General features: G+C 36.8%; 1 protein-coding gene across 7 annotated transcripts in view; it reads right to left on the bottom strand.

Moving 5' to 3' along the window:
• The window catches only part of CHL1 (cell adhesion molecule L1 like), a 206,131-nt gene that overhangs the window by 134,919 nt on the left and 47,088 nt on the right, over nt 1–24,124 (bottom strand). For 6 of the 7 annotated variants that reach the window (XM_001136954.5, XM_001136570.5, XM_016940312.4 and 3 more), the window contains exon 2: nt 23,529–23,608. The exons of the other annotated variant lie outside the window; for it this stretch is intronic. The gene's annotated coding sequence lies outside the window, so the exon portion shown is untranslated. The remainder of the gene's footprint in view (nt 1–23,528; nt 23,609–24,124) is intronic. 7 annotated transcript variants of the gene reach the window in all.

The raw sequence follows: 24,124 nt of genomic DNA, 5'->3' as shown, positions 1-24,124 counted from the left end.
AACATCCTTTAACATTCATAATTACTAGGGAAGTGTAAACAAAGCCAATATTTTGCCATCTGATTCAGCTCTGCCTTTAACCCTATATTCTCGAATACTGGAAAAGAGGTAGAGTGAATTATTTCTTAAACCTAACTCCTAATAATTGAACTCAGGATTTGAACTCAAATCTAAATAATTCCGAAGATTCTTTATTAATTGTTTTCTGTATGCTAACAAGACTATAAGATGTATAGCTGCCTCAAAGTGAATTCTTATTCAATTTTGCAAGATATATTTATGGCATGTGCAATAATATTGAGGGAAAGAAGAAACCTGTATTAACTGAAGTAGGAAATCTAATCCAAAATGTGTACTGAGAGCATAAGCTAGTCATTATTTTATTTTATTTTATTTTACTTTATTTTATTTTTTTGAGATGGGGTCCCGCTCTGTCACCCAGGCTGGACTGCAGTGGCGCAATCTCAGCTCACTGCAGCCTCTGCCTCCCAGGTTCAAGTGATTCTCCTGCCTCAGCCTCCCAAGTAGCTGGGATTACAGGTGCCCACCACTGTGCCTGGGTAATTTTTGTATTTTTTAGTAGAGACAGGATTTCACCATGTTGGCCAGACTGCTCTCAAACTCATGACCTCAAATAATCTGCCCATCTCAGCCTCCCAAAGTGCTGGGATTACAGGAGTGAGCCACTGTGCCTGGCCTAGTCATCATTTTCAATACATTTTCTTCATCACTGCCGTAATATCTAAAACACTTTATTATTCCAAATTATTTTACTCACAGTTTGATGTAAATATACTACAGAGTTTTAGAAATCCAATTTCACTTTTATGTAAAGGATTGTATCTATTGAACATGTGTGGGGGCAAAACACATTTGAAGCAAGAATAAACAGAGAATGCGATAATGACAACAAATGTGAAGTAAATAAATTAGCAGCTGTGAAATGAAACCAAAGCATGGCTTTTCATAGGAAAGAATCATTTTAGAATTGATCATCAACGCAAAGCTGATCAAACTCATTGCTAAAAATGATGATATCGAGGCAAATGCATTTCTATGGTAATTGTTACATTTTCTCCTTCAAGAAAATGCTTCTTAATTTGCTTTATGTTATATTTTGGAAATAGTTCACATTTTAAATCTATTTTCTTAAGAAAACACATCTTGAGTCTTAGGGAGAATATTTGTTGCCCAAAAACTGTATAATCTTTCACATTTTTCTTGAGCTTCATGCAACAATTTAGTGGAGAGCATCAATGAGAACCTAGCCTCACGTTTGAAATACACACACGGTTTAATTAGGTGTTAATTTAAAAATCGGTAAAGATAATGAGATATAATGTATAAGGTGATTTTACATCCTCAAAAAAGGAATTTTACAGATTTTGCTTTTGGTTTTAGTTTTTGACTAATAAAATAACATAAAATCAAAAATCCTCGTAATTTTAAGAGAACAGCTACTAGAAAACTTCTTAATACTAACATTTCAAAGGAAGTGAATGCAGTATTATGAAGTAAAATATAAATGTAAAATAGAGGAAAATGAATAATTCCACCCCACCCCAAGGCCTAAATCACCTTATGGTGGTTAATTAGGATCTTATGCAGAGGAAGTTGCTATGAGGGCAAGGAAACAAATTCTCATTAAATTCTGTGCCCACAGGTCACCACGGAAATGATGGTGAGACTCTTCATCTTAGCATAATTTTGAACAGAGGTCTTGCTGCCAAGTAAAGCTGCTTAACAAAAATGGCATGGCTTATTTGTTGAATTTTTCAATAGGCATTTATTTAAATCCTATGGTGTACTGTGAAAGAGCACAAAGTAAATAGAGCGTAGGGTCCCTACTACTGTGAAATAGGAAACACATACTGGAAAAAACAGATAAATGCAAGATTTATCAATATAGATTCATCAACATAAAAAATAATAAGGACAAATTATGCAGGTAAATGTTATGGAGGTGCTGACACGTGATTTGTGATCAGCCAGCTTCCTGCAGACTTGATTCCTAGCATTTCAAGTAAGGGGAGGGTGAAATGATTTCCTGCACCCTCAGATAATTAGGAAATCTCTCCAGCTCTTATTAACTATTGTTGTAATATCACAACATGAAGTGTAAATAATTGCATCTTAAAGTGCCCTCCACTGAACTTTGGAAGTGCTGCCTTGCTAATCTGGAGAGCATCCATCCTCAACCACAATAAGTTTAAGAATCTACAGTGTGCTAACATTTCTCAGGACAATGCCATTTGCTCTTGCTTTATTTGCTCAAAATGAAATGCAAGTTTTATTTCAACTTTAACCCTTTGATGCAGGAAAACCACACGATCACTATCAGACATATTGCAAAGTAAGCCTCTGTCCTGTTGTTGCTAGCACCAAAACTGGAGCTTCACGTTTTCACAGAAGAGAAAGAGCAGCCGCAGAGCAAACTTGTACCTCAGGAAAGGAGTCAGTTTGCTCATAATTTTTATCAATTCCAAAGAAACTTAAATCTAAGTAAGAACATGATGCCTGTTGTGCAGCCAGACCTTCAAAATGAGTCCCCAGCCCCCTTCTAACCAGGTTGCTTCCAATGCATCCTTCCCATGTAGAAATTGTATCGCTTTCCTTGTTAAAGAAATGTCTCCATTTGTCGCTCGCTGGTGCGTCACTGCAGGTCCCCATCAGAGCCACTTGTAGGTCTAAAGGAACAGAGGCTTAAGCTGAGCTGACTACTCTTGTTGCTGCCACAGCTATAGGACCAAGTCCTGAATAAGTTACCAAATCCTTCAAAGTGCTTGAAAGATGGATCCTTCTCCTGGTATACATGCTTAACTGAGGATACTGTACAACAAAATTGGCCATGCTACTAACCTCACCATATTTTACAAATCTTCTGAGAGCTGCCCCAAATAATACCATCTGTCCCTAGTGGGTTAGCCACACAGACTAAGAACCACCACTGGTTTCAAAGCCCCAACCATCCATTTCTTTCTCTGTGCATGGGATGGTTTGTTTATTAGACGGCTTATTATTTTTGACGGAAGTTCAAAAGATTTCCAGAATTTGAATACTGAGGAGAAATCTCTCCCATCCCAGAGACTCCTAGGTTGATTATCCCAATTTACTACCTCACTCTCCATTCCACTCCCACCTTACAAAAACCATCGAGTTTTAAAAACCTTGTAATTCCACCTTATTAAACTCCCTGCTTCACTGTAAATACAAATTCTGACATTTCCCACCCATTCCCCACATCTCCCACCCATAGGTTTTGAATGAATATGAGGATCACAGATCATTGAATAGAATTCTAGTAACATTTCAGGTGCAGTCCTACCCCTTCTCTTTGCATATCATCCCTCATTGGAACTGCAGAATCAGATCAAACAGTGTTGGAATTTCAGCTCAGAAATTTAGTGCATTTTTTGACTAAAAGGTTAGTGTGAACTTCAGTTTTTCACTTGCAAACTAAGAATAATAAGACAGCACAATTATTTGAGTTACAGTGATCAGTAAGAGATATGAAAATATTATAGCAAATATTCATTGAGTGATATTATAGAAATGTTATAGCAAATTGAACATTTAGTCTGTGCACTCTAAGCACTTAACCACTATCTTCTGATTTAATCATATAAAAACCTATCAGGCAAGTATTTCCATTTTATAGATAAGGTAGTTGAGACACAGAAATGTTGAGAAATTTGGCTAAGTTCATGCAGCTAGCAAATAATGGAAGCAAGAATGTGAACCTTAGCAGTTTGTCTCTGGAACCCTCTCTCTTAGCTACCCGTTAATTAAATAACATATCCTATGAAAATAAGAAATAAACACAGCACTTGGCACACGGCCAATAAGCCTAGTAAATGGTTGTTGCCTTAGCAGTAGTAGTGTGGGAGTAGTAGTGCACATTAGACAGGTTTGATGTCCCAGTGACGTGATGTAACATCATTATTCGCAAATTTACAAAAATTACTACTGCAGAGGGCTGTGGCTCTCCTGTAGTTCTTTCCTAGTGTTCAAAATAAAGGCACTTCAAAGTGGTCTCTATGACTGACCAGGAAGCAATGACTGGAATGGAATGTTTACACAGTGTTGTAGATGTCTAATTCACTAAGTACGCTGGTATTTTACGCAAACAGTCCATTGCGAAAGAGACAGAAGGTCTTTGTTGTCCAGAATGACACATTTCTCCTGCAACTCTAAGACTATTTTATTAGTCAGATGTCCTTTGTTAAAAGACCAAGGATCATTCATTCTAAGAGTTAGGTTGTGAGTATTGACCTCTAGCTTCCCAAATATTTCCAAATTCTGAATATGTCAAAGACAGGAAGTGAGAATTTACTTCTTCAATCTTTGGGTTTGGAACACAGTAGGTCCACAATATATATCTGTACCATGTATAAATGATACAGACCAGGGGCATTTTGTTAATTTGACAGTCCTCTGCTATTTCTGAAAGAGGCGAATTCCCAGCAAGTATTCTCATTGTTGTTCCTTCAGAGTATGGCTTTCAAAACTAATTCTACCACTCTGTTATATGTTTATTAAAAAAAACTACATACTCCTATTCCTACTGAGTTATTATTTCTACTGGAATACAGAATAGAGGATCTACAAATTCTTCTTAAAATAAGTCCCTAAGTGTAGGGAAGAAAGCAATAAAGGCAGGGGTTATGAACAATATCATTTACTGTGTGGGCTTGCTTTAAAAGTGCGTAAAGAAATAATTCATATCTCCTATTCATGTGACAGTGAGTTTAGTGTTATTTGAATAGAGTACATAAAAAGACTCCTTCAACTCATTTAACTACTAATTGGTTATCCTTACAGTAAAGTCTAAATGACAGAGTCAGAGCAAAGTACCCAAGGGACAAAGAAATGTCAAACAAAAAACTCCAAGGCATTTCTGCAAGTCTAAGACTGTGATAGTGCAGTCCATCAATACTATCCGTCTTAGATAAGCAGATCACTGGAAAGAAACACACAAGGAAAGGTCATTCTTTTAAAATCAACATTAGCATTTTGCACTACTACTATTTGGCACAGCACATGAATATATTCAAAAGGCATAGCTTATACAATTGTTTGTAGATAAGAACAGTGCAAAAATATGTGGCATAATTAAAATCATTCTTTCAACATTCCCTAGGCCAATATAGACGTGGTGAATGTTCTCTGAGTTCGAAGAGCTATAAAAATCTAAAAGTAAGATATGCAAAAGCAAATACATGCACAAATCAAAAATTTAATATAATTCATGTCTTTGGGAAAAGTCACTCTACATCAATTATGTGAATAAATCAAAGCTAGATGCAGACGCAGATACAGAGATACATGAATGATTTGGAGCAGTGACAAATGCAAATGGAAATGAGGGATATTTTATGATGTCTTATGCACCACATCTCATCACTGTAAGTTTCCAGTAACAAATGAACATTTCATTTCCCTCACATTATTCTTCCTTAAAAGAAAAAATGACAAATAAGAAACGTGTCACAAGGATACAAAGAAACAGTTGACAAAATTCAGAACCATCAGGTACAAATGAGAAATTTTCAGTTAAATGTTCAGCAAGCGCTTTGGCTTTTTTTTTTTTTTTTTTTTTTTTATTTCTGATTAACTACTCTAAGAGCTGCAACTCTTAATGTACCTATACCACCCTGGGGATGAGATTGAATTAGCTCTTACAACTGGCAAGGAGTTCACTTGATAAATCACCAGCAGTCTCGGGGCACTTGAGTGGACAGAAGTTGGGGTCAATGAGTCGGCCTTGCCTGCGATGGAGCTTCAGTGCTGGCACATCTGGATTTCAGTTGAGTGCAACTTATTTAGCAGAGAAATCTTCAGAAGAATCTACTCTCCAAATTTCCCTCACTTTGCATAGCACTTGAAGTGGTCTTCATGTTTCAAGGCGATTCTGAATACTTTAGGGAAGGATCCTCTTGAAATAGCTAAACAAGGTCATTAGGAATCTGTCATTAAGGATTAATACCTAATTGTAGTTCACCTCATAGTTGAATGGGAGGAAGGAAACTCCAGAAACCCTAGTGGGGCCAAACTCACAGGTGTGTTTTGTTTAGTTTGCACAGTGATGTCTTTGAAGGCTTGAATGAACTCCCATGTCTTAAACATTATGAGTTTTAACATTAATATGCTGATTTCTGTCCTTTCTTCCAAAACTTAGAAAGTCTGACAAGACTAGTTCTGCTTTGGCACACAGCAAAATTCTTCCAGAGCTGAGCAAAGCTTTCCTGCTTTAAAACAATCCTGTTTTTCAGTGTACCAGGCCTTACCACTCCCTGTTGTCTTATACCTCTCCTGATACCTCATCCCTTAGCATTTAAATGTGTGAACCCTGCCCTGTAAGTACTATGTAGATCTAGGCTGTGAATATACTCAAGCTGCTAAAAATTCTCAAACTCGATTATTGACTTAAGGAAGTTATTAAGAACATATATCGTTCAATTTCTTTCCAGTAAAACATTGAAGATTGAATTACAATCAGTAATAATTGTACTTCACAATTATTATCTTTTTATTCAAAATTTATTTCTCCTTATAAACACTGATAGAGGTTTTTGAGAGCTGGTTGTTAAGTCTGTGGCTTATGTTTCTAAATACTCATTCTATCTTTGTGTTTTAAATCTGACAGTTACATTAATAATCAAAGAGCCAGATAGTTTTTAAAGCTGGAATGTTTCAATAATATCATTCAGCTCTAATTCATATATTTTACAAGTAAGATCTTAGCTCAATAAGTTTGTGACTTTTTGAGGCCAAACAGGTAGTGAATATAAAATTTAAAGATGGAATATGATTTCTTAACCTCAGCCCAATGCTTACTTTTAAGTAGCAACTGGCCTTATTTTCTTCCACGATGCTTCATAATGGAAAAAAAATATTATTTTCTGGATTTGAGAAGCCTCGCTCCCTCCTTCCTTCCTTTATTTTTCTCTTCTCCTCTTTCCTTCTTTCTTCTTTCCCTCTCTTCTTCCCTCCCTCTATTTTGCTCTTCTTCCTTCTTTTTTAAAAAAGGCCAAATACTTTACTTGGAGGTAAAAAAAATAAATTAGTAAACATCATGCTAAACAGATCACGGGCTGGCTTCACTAAGTAATTTTTATGTAACTTTGATTACACTTGGGTTACACAATCTTGGCTCTTCCTTTTGTGCAATGATCAAGGATAAAGCCACAGGGTGTGCCCTTCTGACTAGCTGAGAGGCAGAAGTAGTGACTAGTGACATTATTATAAGGTTTAACAGCATAGGTCATCATTCAGAAGAATCTCATTTATGTCTGCAAAAAATCAAGTAAAATCAATTTAATAAACAATAAATAAGGCCGACGGAATGGCTTCTCAAACTGTCCAAAAAAAACCAGGCTAATTTCTGACAATCTGGTGGTTACAGAGCTGCTGACGCCTTGTGGAAAAGTCTGAGAAAAAATAATTTCATTTAAAAACCATTTGGCTTCCTTAATCTTATTTGTTTCTTATTGCTCTCCTCCCTTATTTTATTAGTAATGAAGTTTATAGGGAAATAAGAGTTTCTCCTTCAAAGGAAGGTTTTTATGTAGACTTTTTCTTTCCACCTTTAACTTCAAAGATTAGCATTTTGAACAAATTTCCCAAACTACACCCCAGCTGTGTCAATTTGGTAGCTTTTTGAAATGCTCTACCTGGGTCTTGTTTGGTAAGCTATGGTAGTCTGCAAGTGCCTGTGCCTGTGTGAATCTGCTGTCGTGCTGGTATCGGAATGTTATTTAGGACCTGGGAGTGAATCCTCAACCATGACATCATCATAGTCGAAACAAGGTTTGAATAAGGCCCTTTTACCTCTGTAAATAATAAACCTACATTATAGCAAATTTTATGTCTTAATAGATAGTGATCTCCAGTTGGCCAGTAATATGCAGTTGACTTAAAACATACAATCAGCATAATTATATTCTAATGCCTTGATACAGACTTATGTTTTCCTTTAAGAATGTAAAGGAAGATGGCCATTTTTTGATTTTTCAAACATGTATTTATTTATTTATTTGAGACAGAGTTTCGCTCTGTCACCCAGGCTGGAGTGCAGTGGCACCATCTCGACTCACTGCAACCTCCACCTCCTGGGTTCAAGTGATTCTCTTGCCTCAGCCTCCTGAGTAACTGGCATTACAGGTCCGTGCCACCACATCCAGCTAATTTTGTATTTTTAGTAGAGACAGGGTTTCATCATGCTGGCCAGGCTGGTCTTGAACTCCTGATCTCGAGTGATCGGCCTGCCTCGGCCTCCTAGAGTGCTGGGATTGCAAGCATGAGCCACCATGCCCAGCTGATATTTCAAAAATTTACTCATTACACTTTATTTTCAGTGTTTAGTGCACTGAGATTGTGTGCACTTTCAGTCTTGCTAAAATTTTAGAATACAGACGAAACACTAGAAAAGTAAGTTAAATGGGCCCCATGACCAGAAATTCTAATTCCGTAGGCCCAGCTTGGGACCCAAAAATCTGAATATGCAATCACATCCCAAGTTAGCCTTTTACTTATTATTCAATTTTTCATTTAATAAACTCGTTGTGACAAATAGCAGTGGTAAAAAAACAAAGTACCTCCTTTCATGAAGCCTTGTAATACATAAATAAAAAGATATAAAATGCTTGGAAGTAATAAGAGCTATGAAAAAAATAATAAAGCAGGGTAAAGCAGATAACAAGCAATGGGATATACAGGAAAGGCCTCCCTGATAAGATGATGCTGATAAGTGGCTCAAGGACCAAATTTTGAAAAAATACTTTTTTAAAAACAGGTTAAGGAAAAATAAAATTGATGCCTAGCTTCTCAGCTTGAACTTGGGGTCAGACACTTCATATATTTTCAAATTTCCAGTTTCTCTTTATGTTTAACTGTTCGTATTTCTCTGCAATTCCTATCTCCTGCCCCACCCCCACTATATCACACACACACACACAAGCACGCACACACACTACAGATACACATACTTTTATTAGAAAGACATTTGCAGGCCAGGCATTGTGGCTCATGCCTGTAATCCCAGCATTTTTGGAGGCTGAAATGGGCAGATCACTTGAGCCCAGGAGTTCAAAGCCAGCCTGAAATATGGTGAAATTCTATCTCTAAAAAAAATACATGCATGGTGGCATGTGCCTGTAATGCCAGTTACCCAGGATGTTGAGGTGGGAGGACCACCTGAGCCCAGGAAGTCGAGGCTGCAATGAGCCGTGATCAAGCCACTGCACTCCAGCCTGGGTGACAAAGGGAGAATCTGTCTCGGAAAAAAAAAGAAAAGATGTTGGCATACGTTTAAAATAAAGGTGTGTGATAATTGTAGTACCTTCTTTATAAAAAAAAAAAAGGACTTAGTTAATAACAATGTGATGAAATTGCCAAAAAGTTAGTAACCTTAGGGTATGGATAAAGAAGTATGATATCTAGAACAAGAGATGCAATTGTCTCACTTTCATGTGTCCCACTGAAGCAACACCTGGAAAATTGTATCCAAGTGTAAGTGCTTCTATTTAAAACTGATTCAGACAAGCTGAGCTTATTCAGAGGCAAGGTCCGAAGATGGAAAAAGGGACTGACATTATCTCATGGACGGAAAAGTTGAAGGAGCTGGAAATGTTTTCTTGAAGAAAAACATGGCTCAAGTAAGACATGAAATCTATCTTCAAACATGTGAAAGTAATAGAACAGGGTTTCGATTTTAATTTCCATGGTTCCACAGGGGAGAACTGGGGAAAACAAATGAAAATTCTTGAGAGAGAGATTTGAGGCTCCTACAAACATAACTCCAAGCTTGGACTTGAAAGCCCCAAGAGGGAGAGATGTGGAAGTAGATGTTGGCCACAGATTGCAATGGCAATACCCTTCAGTATCCCAAGAGTGGTTGAAGTGAAGGACATCTGAGGTCTTGTTGCCTAAAACAACCTATAACACATGACTCATAATTCTATGATTCATAATAATATGATTGATTTCCCCAAGACACAATATTCTCTCTTAATCTGAGAGGCCTTTCAAACCAGAGATCATGTTGCTTCTGCCTGGACAGACAGCCATGGGGGAGCAAGTGAACATTTTAAATTGATGCAGTTGGCCATTAAAAGGGTCCTGCAGGTGTTTTCAAGTTTTGCTCCCTCCTTTGGAGACTGTCCTCTTTCAGCCTTCCTGTGTCACCTCCCATGTGGCCCCACAGTTATGCAAACACATCCAATCCACCGAACATGCTGCCTCTTCCGGAGCCATTCAAGCTGCAATCTCCAGATTCCATCTTCTCCTTCAAGATGAGACTATTTTAACAAAACAAATAAATTCAATGATTTCTTCGCCTATTTAAGTGACATGATTATGATTTTTTTCATATCTGTACACTACTTGCACTTATTTGTAATTGGCTTACTTTTCTATTTAAATTAAAATATCTTAATATGTTCTCCACTGCTATAAATGGGAAATCAACACTACTTTACATAAAAAATACATGAATTGAAATAAAAACAATTTTAAATAGACCTGTGGCAAGCTGAATCTCTGATTTTGAGGTTTGCTGTCTCTTTATGAAAAAGAGAGCCAGGCACAGTGGCTCACACTTGTAATCCCAGCACTTAGGGAGGCCGAGGCAGTAGATCACCTGAGGTTAGGAATTTGAGACCAGCCTGGTCAGCATGGTGAAACCCCATCTCTACTAAAAATGCAAAATTAGCCAGGCGTGGTGGCGGGCACCTGTAATCCCAGCTACTTGGGAGGCTGAGGCAGGGGAATTGCTTGAACCCGGGAGGCGGAGGTTGCAGTGAGCCGAGGTGGTGCCACTGCACTCCAGTCTGGACTACAGAGAGAGACTCTGTCTCACAAAAAAAAAAAAAAAAAGAAGAAGAAGAAGAAGAAAAAGAGATGGTGTTAAAAATTAGTTATAAAATCATGATAGCACAAAACCAGCCTTTGACTCTACCTGAAATATTGAAAGAATTAAGGGAAAGAGAACTAAAAATTTTTTTTAAATGCTTTATGTAAGTTTATTATTTAATTATATCTTAGATTACGTACGATCATTTGATATCCCTTCATTATTTTCCATCCCATAATCTGGGATATACTGAACTAAACAAAGCTAATGCCTCCATATTTGAGGTGACATGAAGCCATACCACTAAAGATACACAGGTGGACAAAACTTTAAGGAATAACTAATTAGAGAATGTGAGACACCATGGAAAATCCATGGAGGAGGCATCTTTAATCCTTACATATTAGGTATCCCCTTGAATGGGAATTTCCATGGAAAGGCAACCACAGAAATACACAGACTCGTGTCTTTGCTCCTAAGCAGCCCACTTTTGCCCAGATTCCAAGGCTGGTAAAATAATGTTGTCTGATTCAAATCATGCCATCACTCAGTCATCCAAAAACATATTTAGCAACTACTGCATGCTAAGCAAGCTCCCAGGCGCTAGAAATACAATACCAAAAAGATACATATGAATCCTCCCCTCGTTCCCAAATTCTCATGGGAATTTTATGGGCCAGGATGACTAATACAATTCTCTAAGCCAGGGTTTCTCAACCTCAGCATGATTCCATTTGGGGCAAGATAATTCTTTTTGGGCATTCAGTTGTCCTGAGTGTTGCAGAACATGTAGCAGCATCTTTGGCCTCTACTGACCAGGTGCAAGTCTCTCCCTCATTAGCGTTAACAGCTAAAAATATTTCCAAATGTTACCAAATGCTCCTGAAGGGCGAAATCACTCCTGGTTGAAAACCACTACTCTAAGGCCTTTTTCTCTGGTCCAAACCAAAGGTACTGAGTTGTACAACTCTAGATAATTCTATTCATATTTATTCAGTGTTAAGTTACCACTTAGAGTGGTGCAATAGCTGTACATCACTCAAAAGGAGGAACTCTGCTTTACCATGCTATAAGTAAAAATTGCATGCTATGGTAATATACAATAATTTGGAGATTTCATGAAGTGCCAGAATATAGACTACCTATCAAAGTCATACTATATTTTTAAATTTCATTTATCAGTATTGTTTCACTTTCATGTTTCATCTCTTTGTCAGGCACACTTATGCATACACAGAAGCATCAAACCTCCTTACTTCGCTTAGAATATGTTTAGCTCTAAGCAGAACTCAAAGTGAGGAACTAAAGGCATTATTGATAGATGCTGTAGATAATTATAGGTAACTCACTATTCTTTGGGGAATGGGAGCATGAATCCCAGGAATTTTAGAAAGTTGAAAGTGTGGAAGTAGGCAAGGTAAGAAATATCCTCAATCCACGACACCTTCCTTTTAGATAGTGTAAAAAACCGATGGTTCACAACCCTAGTTGTCTTACAGGACAATGGGTAGACATTAAAAAGAGCAACTACCACAACAAACAAAACAGCTACCTGGGCTCCATCCACTGAGTTAGAGTATCTGTCCAGGGATCCTTAGATCTAAAATATGCTACGGGCAATGGCAATAGGCAGTCAAAGGCGAGAACTACTGTTCTAGGTTGTCAGGAAATACTAGGAAAAAACTATGCAAGAAAATAAAGCTTGAAGTACACAGATGATCCATTTATCTTTGCATTTTTCAGATTTTAGATACCAACTTGCATCCATTGAGCACAGATACTTGCCCAAAATAGAATAAAAATGCTTAGTATTTAGACTTTCTCCCACACATACAGCAGTACAGTTTAGTGTGTATGTAGGTATACACACACACACACATACAAAGACACCACCCGTTGTCAAACAAAAGGCTGTCAACAGTGTGTATCTGAGCCTCTCTGTGACCTAGAAGTTACTGAATTCTAAGTTACTTGAATGATCTCTAATTGTAAGTCAATACAGCATAGAAATCATAATCACTTAAAACGTCTGGAAAGGTTTTTATGATCACATGAAACTCTAGGAAGTCTTCCCTGTTGCCTTTGAATCCTAGCAGCTGGGAATCCAGTCATTTCAGTGAATAAAAAAGAGACTTTTTAACTACAAACAACTGACTAACTGCATAACAACTCTAACTCAAAACATCGTTTTGCCAGAATGCAACCACTGTTTGAGACTGTAATTATAGTAGGAAACCAGTGAGCAGGTTAAGAATGAAGGGGTATATGAATAACATTCTGAAAGGAAAATTAATCTTTCAAGTCTTGAATTCAAATACAAATTCATGCAGCAAAAATGGGCCCCAAAATTCAGAACAGTTGTAGCTAGAGATGGAGATAGGCAAATCCTGGTATCTGAGGAAAGGGTACGGACAATAGGAAATATAATTTTGGCTTCTTTGCATGATGGTAGGGTTTGAATGCATCCCTTCCCAAATTCAAGTGTTGAAACTTAATGGTCAATGTGATAGTATTAACTGGTGGGCCTTTAAGAGGTGATTAGGTCAGAAGGGCTCCTCCCTCATGAATGGGATTAAGGCCCTCAGAAAGGCCTTAGAAGAGGCTTCATGCAGGATTTAGCTAGCTTGCCTTTCCACTTTCCAATATGTGAGGCATGGCTACCTCCACTCTGAAGGAAGCAGCGAGAAGGCCCTCACCAGATGCTGATGCCTTGATCTTGGACTTCCCAACCTCCAGAACTGTGAGACATAAATTTCTACTATCCACAAGGTATCCAGTCTGTGGTATTCTATTATAGCAGCACAAAAGCCCTAAGATACGTGGCTTATAAGGCCCTGCATAGTCTGATGTCTGCTGCCCTGACAATCATCTCATCACAAGCTCCCTGTATCCCAGCTAAAAAACCTATCTTTAAGACCCTAGAAAATACCTAGCCCTTTCTCAGATCATACCTTGGAACTATACTTCTCCCAGTTTCAGTGGGTATCAGCCCACTTTACCTCCTTAGAGAGGCCATGTCACTAGCTTGGGCAGAGATATTTGAAAATTACCATAGCAGGTTGGTTTCCCTGGGAAGAAGAGTCTTGTTTATTAGTGAGGGATGTGAGATCAGTTTATGGGAAAGGGGTGTTCGGAAGCAGGAGTTGTCCAGAGCTGAGCTGATGGTGTTGGGCCTTTATAGGCATTAGATGTGGGCTTCCCTGGAAAGGGGACATGACATTGCACAAAGGAGTACTCTCTTCCACTGAGGCAATCCCTAAAACAGGGCTAACATGTAAGTGCTAGCTACTGGACACATCCCAGCAGCTGGGGAAGCAGCTGGTTCTCAAAGGTCGGTCTGAGCAGAGAACCAGGAGGCCACCAATTTGACTTTAGCTCTTTGTCCCTCCATCTGTGCATTTGTAAAATGGAGATAAGATCATCAAGTTCAAAATGTATATAATATCTAACATGATGGCTAGCTCAGTGTAAGTTCTCAATAAATGTTAAATTTGTGTCCTTTTCTAGTCTATTCAGGAAGGAATACAGATGCAATTTTAATTCAGGAGCACTTTTAGAAAAGTGTCACTTTCTTTCTCTTTTTATCCATTTATTCGCCCAATATTTACTGAGAACCTAGTAGGTGGTAGAGGTTTTCCAACAGCTGAAGAAAGAGTGCTGCAAGTTTTTGTTCAAATAGAGCTTACATTTTAGTAATTGGGAGAAACAAAATAAACATATAAATAAATAAGTATTAAGATACTGTTGTGAGTAATACATGTTAACTTGAAGACAAAGAAATGTGTCTTTAAGATGTTGTATTATTGGATTACATTAGTGGGTCACAGGAACCCAAATCAAACTAAACTAAACTAACAAGTTATGGAACTTTTTTGACCTGCATACAAAAACTACAGAAGAGGTAGAGAGGGAACCAGCTACAGGGACCCCTGGATCCAGAAACCCAAACACCTCTGAGACTTTCTTGCTTGTTCTTGCTTCTTTCTTGCTTACGTACTGGTATAATTCTCTGATACCAGCTCTGTTACTTCAGCATCAATTCAATAACTCCTCAGAGAAGAACTCTAAACAACCTAACTCGCATTAACTGTCCCATCCTCTATAACTATGGTGCTGAGGGAGCATAATTGGTTCATAATGAGATACATCACAGCCATGGCTAGGGCAATAAAAGTATTGTTAATAATAATATTGAGAGTTAACCATGTATAAAATATAGTACAATTATAGAAATGTGTCTATTAAAAATAAACTCTGTAAGGACTACTATCTCCTCTTTACTGATGAGAAATTAAGGCTCATAAAGATTAAGTAACTTGTAAAAGCACACGTTACTAGTAAGTATGGAAGGTCAAATTCAAGCCCACTTAAATCACCTCTCCAAAGCATATGTTCCTAAATACTAGATAATTAGGCCATGCTAATGTTGATTTCTATATAGTTATATTATAGTAACTATAATTATTTAATTACCTTAATTAATCCATGCTAATCAGTCTTCCACCCAAAATGAAAGCATGATAATTGGACATTCACTAATGAAAAGCATATCTATACATAGGCTAACAAAATGGGAAATATTATAAGAAACAAATGGAAGGGTAAATGAAAATAAAATACCATTGAATGCTATAATCATTGAGGACAATCAGACCATCAGACATTTAACCAGATTTAATTCATGTCAGCTCTCTTTCATTTGATTGCGTAGGTTCTGCCTTACCTTGGAAAATCAGTAAGGCAATGCGAAATAAGAAGTTAGAAGATATGAGATATGAGATCTAATTTTCACTCGATAAATATACAATCGAACTTGAATAAATCAATGGCCCAGTTTTCTAACCTATAACGTAAGGACAATAGCACCTGGTATACCTATTTAATATATTCAATATGTGTTTCCTAAGGTAAAAATAAAGATAAATATGAAAGCACTTAAAAATATTTATTAATCAAAACATAAGAGTGAGATTTTAAAACACCAAAATAGAAATATGTATATATATCTGGATGCTTTCTTAAATCTGTGGCTCTACAAAGAAAGATTAAATGTTTAACATAAATATAATCAAAAGCAGGCTTTGTATAGCTAAAGCAATAGTAATTTAAGTGAAATATGAATAGAGTCACGAAGAGGCTCCAATCAAACTAAATATTTTTATGTTTAAATAAGTAACAAGGTGTTAAAAATAGTTTTCCCTTTTCTAGATTTAGAAATGTAATAAAATTTTACTTTGGCCACAAGAATCTTCAAAAGATTATTCTATATTTTATAAGAAACAAGTAACACAAATTTCTGGTGGTCTCTAAGTGTGTGGTGGTTGGAAAGTTTAACCTTATGGTTGGTTTATTATCATTTGATTTTGCAGTCCTTGGATTTCAATTTCCAACTCAGCTTGATATTTTTAGTTGAAAAACTGAATTTGTTTTAAACAGGACTGTAAAAATGTGACAATTACAAAAGGAATGATTTGAGAAACCAACCATAATGGGAAATTAAACATCCCACTGAAACACTTTAAAGGCTTTTTAGTAGAAGAAATATGTGCTATAAAATTTAATCTAAGATAATAGAAACTTCTAAGTGTGGATTAAAGAAATATAAGTAAAATTGCTAACGGGTAGAATTATGCCTCTTTTAAAAAGTCTACTTTCCAAAAACAACACTTTTTCTAACTTTCCAGGATATAGGCTTCCCACGATATCTAGACAGAAATTTCCAGCTTTACATTTGCTTGCAAAATCATGGAAATGTAGAGCTGAAAGAAATCTTGAAACCATTTAATCCAACATCCCCCATTTTAAAGAAGTGTGAAATTGAAACTCAAAGAGATAAAATGGTTTGCCTAAAATCACATTGCAAATCAGCACTATGTTGATGACACTGATAACAAACAGTAGTTGAGATGATTATCTGAGATAAGGATTATGAGCCCACTTTACAGATTAGCAGCCTCAGGTTCAGAGAGGTTGACTAGTTTGTCCAAACCTTCAACTGAAAATTTGCTGAGTTAAAGCTGGAACTCATATTTTTCTGGAACTAAAATCCTTTCTCAGTAAATTATCTATAGCACTGTCTGTCCTCTGCCTGATAGGTGGACTAATTTTTTACCTCCCCAGCACAGATGGATTCCGCATCTATCTCAAGAAAAATGAAAGCATTCTAATAAAGTTCCCAATCAAATGGATCCTTCTAGTCTTACTTTCTGGTTTAGTTTACTTCTCATCTCTGATCAGGCATTTGTTGCTCAGAGAAGCCTTCTCTGACCACCACAGGTCAAATCACCATATTCTAGCGCTTATTAGAGCAGCAATTTTACATTTGTTTGCATTATAACTTGAATAACATGTCTGCCTTTATAAGATTATAAGCTTCATGAGGATAAGAACTGTGTCTCTCTTTGCGACTGTATCTTCAACCCTGTGGCTCTTAACAGCCACACAAAAACAATCGTTGAATAAATGCCTTTGAAAATGCTTAATTCCTACAAACTAATAGGGCACCCTATAATTAGACAACTAGAAAGACATTTCATAAGAGGATTACCTTCATTTTCACTGTCATTTTACACATGGCACAGGTTTAAAATGTCATAAAATATACAAAGCATAATGACAGGAGAATATAATAAATAGGAACTGAAAGAGATCAGAATATGTCACCCCAAAATATGCCACTTTGGCATGAGGTTTACTTTGAGCTGAAGGCAGTCAGCAAGCAGCAAACACAGAAAGAGCTCTTTGCCTCCCCACTATAGGCCTAAAAGGAAGACATACACTTCTTCTTGTGAGGGTCTTCCCCCTTCCCACTGCTGTACCAGGAGGACAACCACTATCACTGGAGATAGAAACTCAGTACTGAGATAGATCTGCACAGACAAATCTTACTAAAAATAACCCTAATCTTCTACTAGGTTTGCCCATATACTTAACTTCTCACAATTAACTGCTACTAGAAGCCTAAATCTCTTTTCCTTTGTCTTGTCACTTCTACACAATTTATCACCCTTAGTTAAAATGGTATACAAACCTGGTCTAATTGCGTTTTTGAGTTTTCACTTCTTTACTATGACATCCTCTCTGCATGTAAAAATTGAATTACTAATATCAAATAAAATTTGTGGCTTGTAATCCCAGCAATTTGGGAGGCTGAGGCAGGAGAATTGCTTGAGCTCAGGAGTTCAAGACCAGCCTGGGCAACATAGTGTGACCCCATCTCTATGAATATAAAAAATTAGCCAGGTGTGGTGATGCATGCCTGTAGTCCCATGCTGCTCAAGAGGCTAAGGCAAGAGAATCATTTGAGCCTGGGAGATCAAAGCTGCAATGAGCTGTGATTGCACCAATACACTCCAACCTGGGTGACAGAGTGAGATCTGTCTCAAAAAAAAAAAAGTACGCTTTTTTTTTCCTATTAATCTGTCTTTTGTTAGTTTAATTCACAGTCCCCCAGTACAGATTTTAAAAGAATAGAGAAACAGGATTTTTTCCTTCCCATATAATATTCATACGGAGTTAGGGAGCTGGCTATACTCACAGCATGTACTGAAACAACAAAAAATACATAAGGCTTGATATAACTGGTTAACAGGAAGTTAACCATTAGCATGTTACCATGGACCAAAGTCTGTGACCAACTTAAATTCAATAGGCAATAGTCTCTCAAATATACAATTATTTACCTGCTGTTTGCAACTGTGAAGAGAATCTTAATGTATGCATTTGAAGGGCTACAAATAAAGGGAAGCAACTGCAGCAAAAGGCACTGCCTAATAATGCCTGTTTGCAAATAAGTTACTTAAGCCAATAGTGCCAGTTTCTCACTCTTTCGAAGGTAGAACTCAAACATGCCATAATAAAATTCATTTTCATTTTTCTAATAATGCATGCTATCCTTAAGAAAGGTAGATTACATTGCACAGGGTTCTTAGCGAGCTTTGACATGTTTCTTCTTTTTTCCCCTTTCTTCTTTCTGATTTTTTTCCCTCCTTTAGGGTGGGGATGGTGTGGTAAATGTGAAGTCACTAATCTTTGATCTTTGTGCATGAGGCTTCCTTCCACTGCAAGTCAATTATCACAGACTAAATTTGCCTTTGATCAGAGGCTTTGATTTACTTTTTAATTCCCTGCTTCATCACTAGGCTCTGAGATGTGTCTGCTCTTTGCCCTCTGCAGTTGTGTTGGTGATAATAGTGATATATTTCGCTGGTTTGTTTCCTTTCCAAGACCTCAAATATCTGCCAAATATCTGCACGCGTGTGCAGTCCAATAAAATCCACCGTTTAGAAGAGATGTCTGTGATTTGTGTCAATGTTTTACATGGTATTTTTCTCCAGCAAGAATTGCCTTAGGGCAAAAATAGCATTTTCTTGAGGAAACACAATTTTCTCCTTTCATTGGATTTTGCTCTGAGTTATTTGTTTAGCTGTGCTACATATTTTCATGGACATTTTATATGTGCAGTCTGTCATGTTGCTACTTGAACAGTCCTTTTAAATGTCAATATAAGATTAAAAGTGTCTGCTTATGAAAGAGATCACCCAAGTTTTTCTGGGTTTCAGTATCTTTTATTCTTTAATAATTTAATGGTGATTATAGTCATTCTTTTCTCTGCAATGCAGTAGCAACTGAGGAACTGTTTTCTTTTGATGAAATGAATCTGCCTTCTGAATTTGGAAAGAAAGAAAAAATTAACTTAAAAAAAGGCTATGAATATTGAGCTTGAGCCTATTAAAATCTTACAAACAAAAACAGAGGGACAGAGGAAACTTTTGGAAGTAATAAATACATTTATTACCTTGATTGCAGTGACAGTCTCATGAGTCCTCGGATATGTCCAAACTCATCAAATTGTACACATTAAATATGTCGTTTGTGTATCAGTTATACCTCAATAAAATTATTAATAAAAACCAATAGACTGACAGTAACAACAAAAACCTACAAAATGATCACAGACCTATGCTTTAAAATGTAATTATTCATATAGTGCTCTTTCTATAATCTTTTGATTTTGAGATGTCATTTTCCTAGTGACTTAAAATATACCTGTAGCATTATAATGAAATATAAGTATACCTCAGCTTCCCTTCGGAGACCTAACTGAATTTTCATGTCTTGGAAATCAAATTTATTTGTGTACGTGATTTGAGTAAAAGCAACTTCAATAAAACTCCAGTTGAAACAAATGCATTTTTGGCACTTCAATACCAAAATTATGTATGCAATTTGGAGGTAATCCAAAGAACAGCTGAGAGAGGATGAAGGGAATGGGGTGTTTGGCTAAGGAAGAAATGTGAGGCTTCTGAATGTCCCCAGAGTGGGTGAACAACAAGAAAGGAACATAACAGCCCATAAATATTTAAAAGGTATAGACATCAAATATGGATAGGAATGATTAATTCTGGGACAAGGGCATGGAGCTAGTTCTGCTGCACTCATATCCTCATATCATGGGAAAGAAAAAAAAAGGATATGGGGTAGCATCATTGCTGAAGAGCATACAACTTCGATTATTTATGCACAATGTTCTAGCATCCAGTGGAATCTTTCATCACCTCTGAATGCATCTGAAGAGATGTTGAAAATCTATGCATATTTGTTTAACAGAGGTGAACTTCTTGACCAGGGTCCCACTTGGCTATGTGGGGCTATCAGAGACCTGATAGTTAAGGCAACATTAAGACTCATCAGTAACCATGTTTAAGTGTAAATGGAAACTCTTAGCAAGACTGCCAAGATAACAGGATCCAGAGAGGCAATGTCAGAACTTCTCAGCACAGAAAGTGTCCAAAAAGTGATCTATCAGGAAAATCTTTCCCTCCTTCTGTTCCTCTCTTTCTTCTTCTTTCTCCCCACCTCTACACTTACAAAGCGTCTAATATGCCCCAGATTGTGTTCTCAGAGGTAATGATGAAAATAAAAATTTAACTTGAACTCTGCTCTCAAAGATGTGTTCATGAGACCAATGTGTAGAGAATTAATTTCAACTGAGCATGAAGCATGTAAATGGAGATAGAAGGAGACAGAGGCAAGACTGGTCAAGCAAACTGCATTTGTGCAGTATGTGCAGCTCATTGTCCTGAGAACATTTAAAAAGGAGGATTTGGTTAATCGTGTCCTCCTCAGGGTACAGGAGCCAAGCCCTGGTGTAACTAAGCATTTGAATGGTCTCTAGCAGTAGATTTGTGTGTCATTGGAAAATAATCAATACCTTTATAAAAACTTCACAGACCACCAAGAGAAGGCAGCTGTTAACGTCTCATAGGATAGAACTTTATTAAGACTGAAATGAAAATACTATTCTCCCTTCTCTACTCTCTTTATGTCTTTGACATAAAATAAGTCATCCAAATGCATAAATCAGTATGAGATGCAGTGTGTAGAGATAGGTACCATCAAGCAGTCTCGGCACATGACCCAGGGTGGCCACACAGCACATGTTTTATCACGATCTTCTGCAGCAAAAATGTAGTCCCTGTCATTCAACTACTTAAGCCTTCTGTTAAGATGCATGGATAACATCGCCTTTGGATAAATGATACATAAGTGTAGCAATAACTGAAATGTTATATACAAATCTGTATTCATCTGATAGGCACAAACTCAATCTCATAAGATTTCTAACAGTTAAACTGCTTATGGTGCCCTAAGTTCAGATAAATTTGGGTGTTGAAACATGTAAAAACAAAATTAGCATTCATATGTTGTAATCTAATCAGAGCTTGAAGATGATTTTACTCCCGCGTTTTAAAATTCTTGAGAGGTTGGGTATTCTGGGAGGAAATTTACAAACAAGAGATTCTGAAAAGAAAAATGAAGATTAGGTAAATGCGTGTTTGTGTGTGGGTGTGGGTATGGTGTTTTATGACTACGATTCCACAAACCCTTCCTGGAACCTGATGGCTGATTTCCCTAGCACAATGAAAACCGACAGTAAGGGAACTTATTTTGTAGAATTAAATAATGATTTCATCAATCACCAAGAGGAACACAAGAAATAAACATAATTCAATAAAATACAGGAAAGAATGCAGGGCTACGAGCAAGAAGGGTGTTTTGCAGGTTACCATCCATTTTCATAATGTCAAGAGAAATAATTATTAATACATCATCATGACACAACCACAATTACAGTTTCTCATAGTAGTATGATAATCTCTTTTTTAAAATTTAATACCCTGGGTATTGTATTTTGTTCATTACTATCTCAGAAGATTTACCTATGTTTCTTATGAACTAGAAATTCATTTAAAGTGAAATCATAAAAGTGTTTTAATGGAATAAATGTATCCCACACGATCATCATCAAAGGAATTGATTAATCAGGTTTTGGGAAGAGTTTTCTCTAAGGATATTAGAATATACTTCAAACCATTTTTAATGTTACAAGAGACTTTCAGATGCCCTGTGGTTAGAAAGTCTGTATGGAGAACCCCTCTTGGAGAAAGTTCCCAAGTGAAGATCTAAAAATAGTGGAGGGCGAAACCACTCCAGTGGATGAGAGAAGAGATCAAATGTTTTTCAAAGCACAGAGAGTTTCTTCATAGACTTATTCTTGGTATGGCCCGCATTCATTTAGAAGGCCGCTGGGGGTTACCAGGAACCAGGTATGCTAACAGTAACCCATAAAGTCAAGATTCTCTATCTCTTTCCACATGGTCTTCATTATTTTATATTTGTATTAAGGTCCCATTTGCAACAAATGCATAGAAAAAAATTCTTCATGCACCACGTAATATCTTATTTCTTCTGGAGTGCATATTCTCTTGGTGACATAATGTGCTCCTGAGAAAGTAAGAAAATCATTCTTTCATCATTGAGAAAAAAATTACTCGTTTTTGTTTTTCCTCCAATCATTTTGTCTTTAAAAACTAGTCGTGATACTAATTATTGGCACTTACTGAACCAAACACAATGGTATGGACCAAACCCAGTGCTAATATTCATTATCGTAATAATCTAATTTAGGCTGCACCTGTAGGCAGTTACAACTATTATTCCAGTGTTATGATTTACAAAATGGGTCATCAAAATAGCTAAACAGCTTACCTAGAACTACATCACTGTGTGTTTGGCCCTCCTTCCAATGTGAACTTTTCTTATTGTTCAAAACTCTTTGAAATTAGTTATAATTCAGCTTGGTGTTGCACAAAGAATTTGAAAAAACTCCAATCAAGGATTCAGGTCAGATTTTAAATGGATTCAAATTCAAGGAACAGTGACTGAAGCTGTAAGTCGTTCAGACTATGAAGCGTGAGCTCTGTTTACCCCCTGAAAATACAGGTTTTCTCACTGAAACTTCAAGCCTCCTTAGAAGTCAACCTTCTCAAATCTCAGTGGTGAAACTATTTTTTTCTATTAAAAATGACATTTTGATAAATATTATAAATATGCCACTTTCAAATATGCCAACAGGTCAGCCAACAAGAAAAATAACTTTAAGGTAAGGGTTTTGCTCTTTCAAAAATAAACCAGCAATTTAATGGAACTCAAAAAACAAAAAAACCTTCACTATATGATATATCTGGTCCATATCTATGCTAAGACCGCAGTGAAGACAAAAGTTCTGCAACGTCTCCTTATCCTTATCTTTTGTGACTCCTGCCCTATGTACTGCAATAATTAAATACAATCAAAAATGCATAAAACAACTGATTAAGGAAAATACTCTTACCAGTAAATTAAGTTCCCCTTAGTTCCACTATGATTTGTTTGCAGTATTAAGACAGGATTATGGTTTGCAGTTTACATCACCTAGGGATAGATTAGAAAGTTGTAATTTTGGAAACAATTATCATTTGAGTCACTTTTAAATTAATTCTTACATTTTCTGTTTAAAAAAACGGATTTAATTTTTCTTTCTCCCCACACCCCTCAAAATTTCCACTCAAATACCTAAGCTATAGTATTGCTCTGTTGCTAAAAAAGGGGTCCTGCGAATTTCTGTCAAGGAACAAAAGGAGAAGAGAGGGCAGGCGTGCAAAAAGCAGCCACGTAATTACACTTCTCATTGAAAACATTATCGATGTGTCTTCTCTCATGAATTCACGTATTTTGCAACAGACCACAACTGTAAGCATTTCTACATAGCGGTTCTCCTGACCTATCTGGCACAATAGCTACTTGCATCTGTCTGATGCTGTGACTAATCTTTCAAAATAAAACGATATAGACCAAAACGAGGAGAGCTTCGTCAGGAAGCATTGAAAGATCAGACCTCTGAACTACAGAGTGAACATAAGCCTTCAACTCAAGAGGTCATCTCTCACC

The sequence above is a fragment of the Pan troglodytes genome, chromosome 2 (genome assembly GCF_028858775.2).
Source record: "Pan troglodytes isolate AG18354 chromosome 2, NHGRI_mPanTro3-v2.0_pri, whole genome shotgun sequence".
NCBI lineage: Eukaryota > Metazoa > Chordata > Mammalia > Primates > Hominidae > Pan > Pan troglodytes.
Note: the sequence above shows the minus strand (reverse complement) of the source record. Positions and strands in the feature narration are given on the sequence as shown.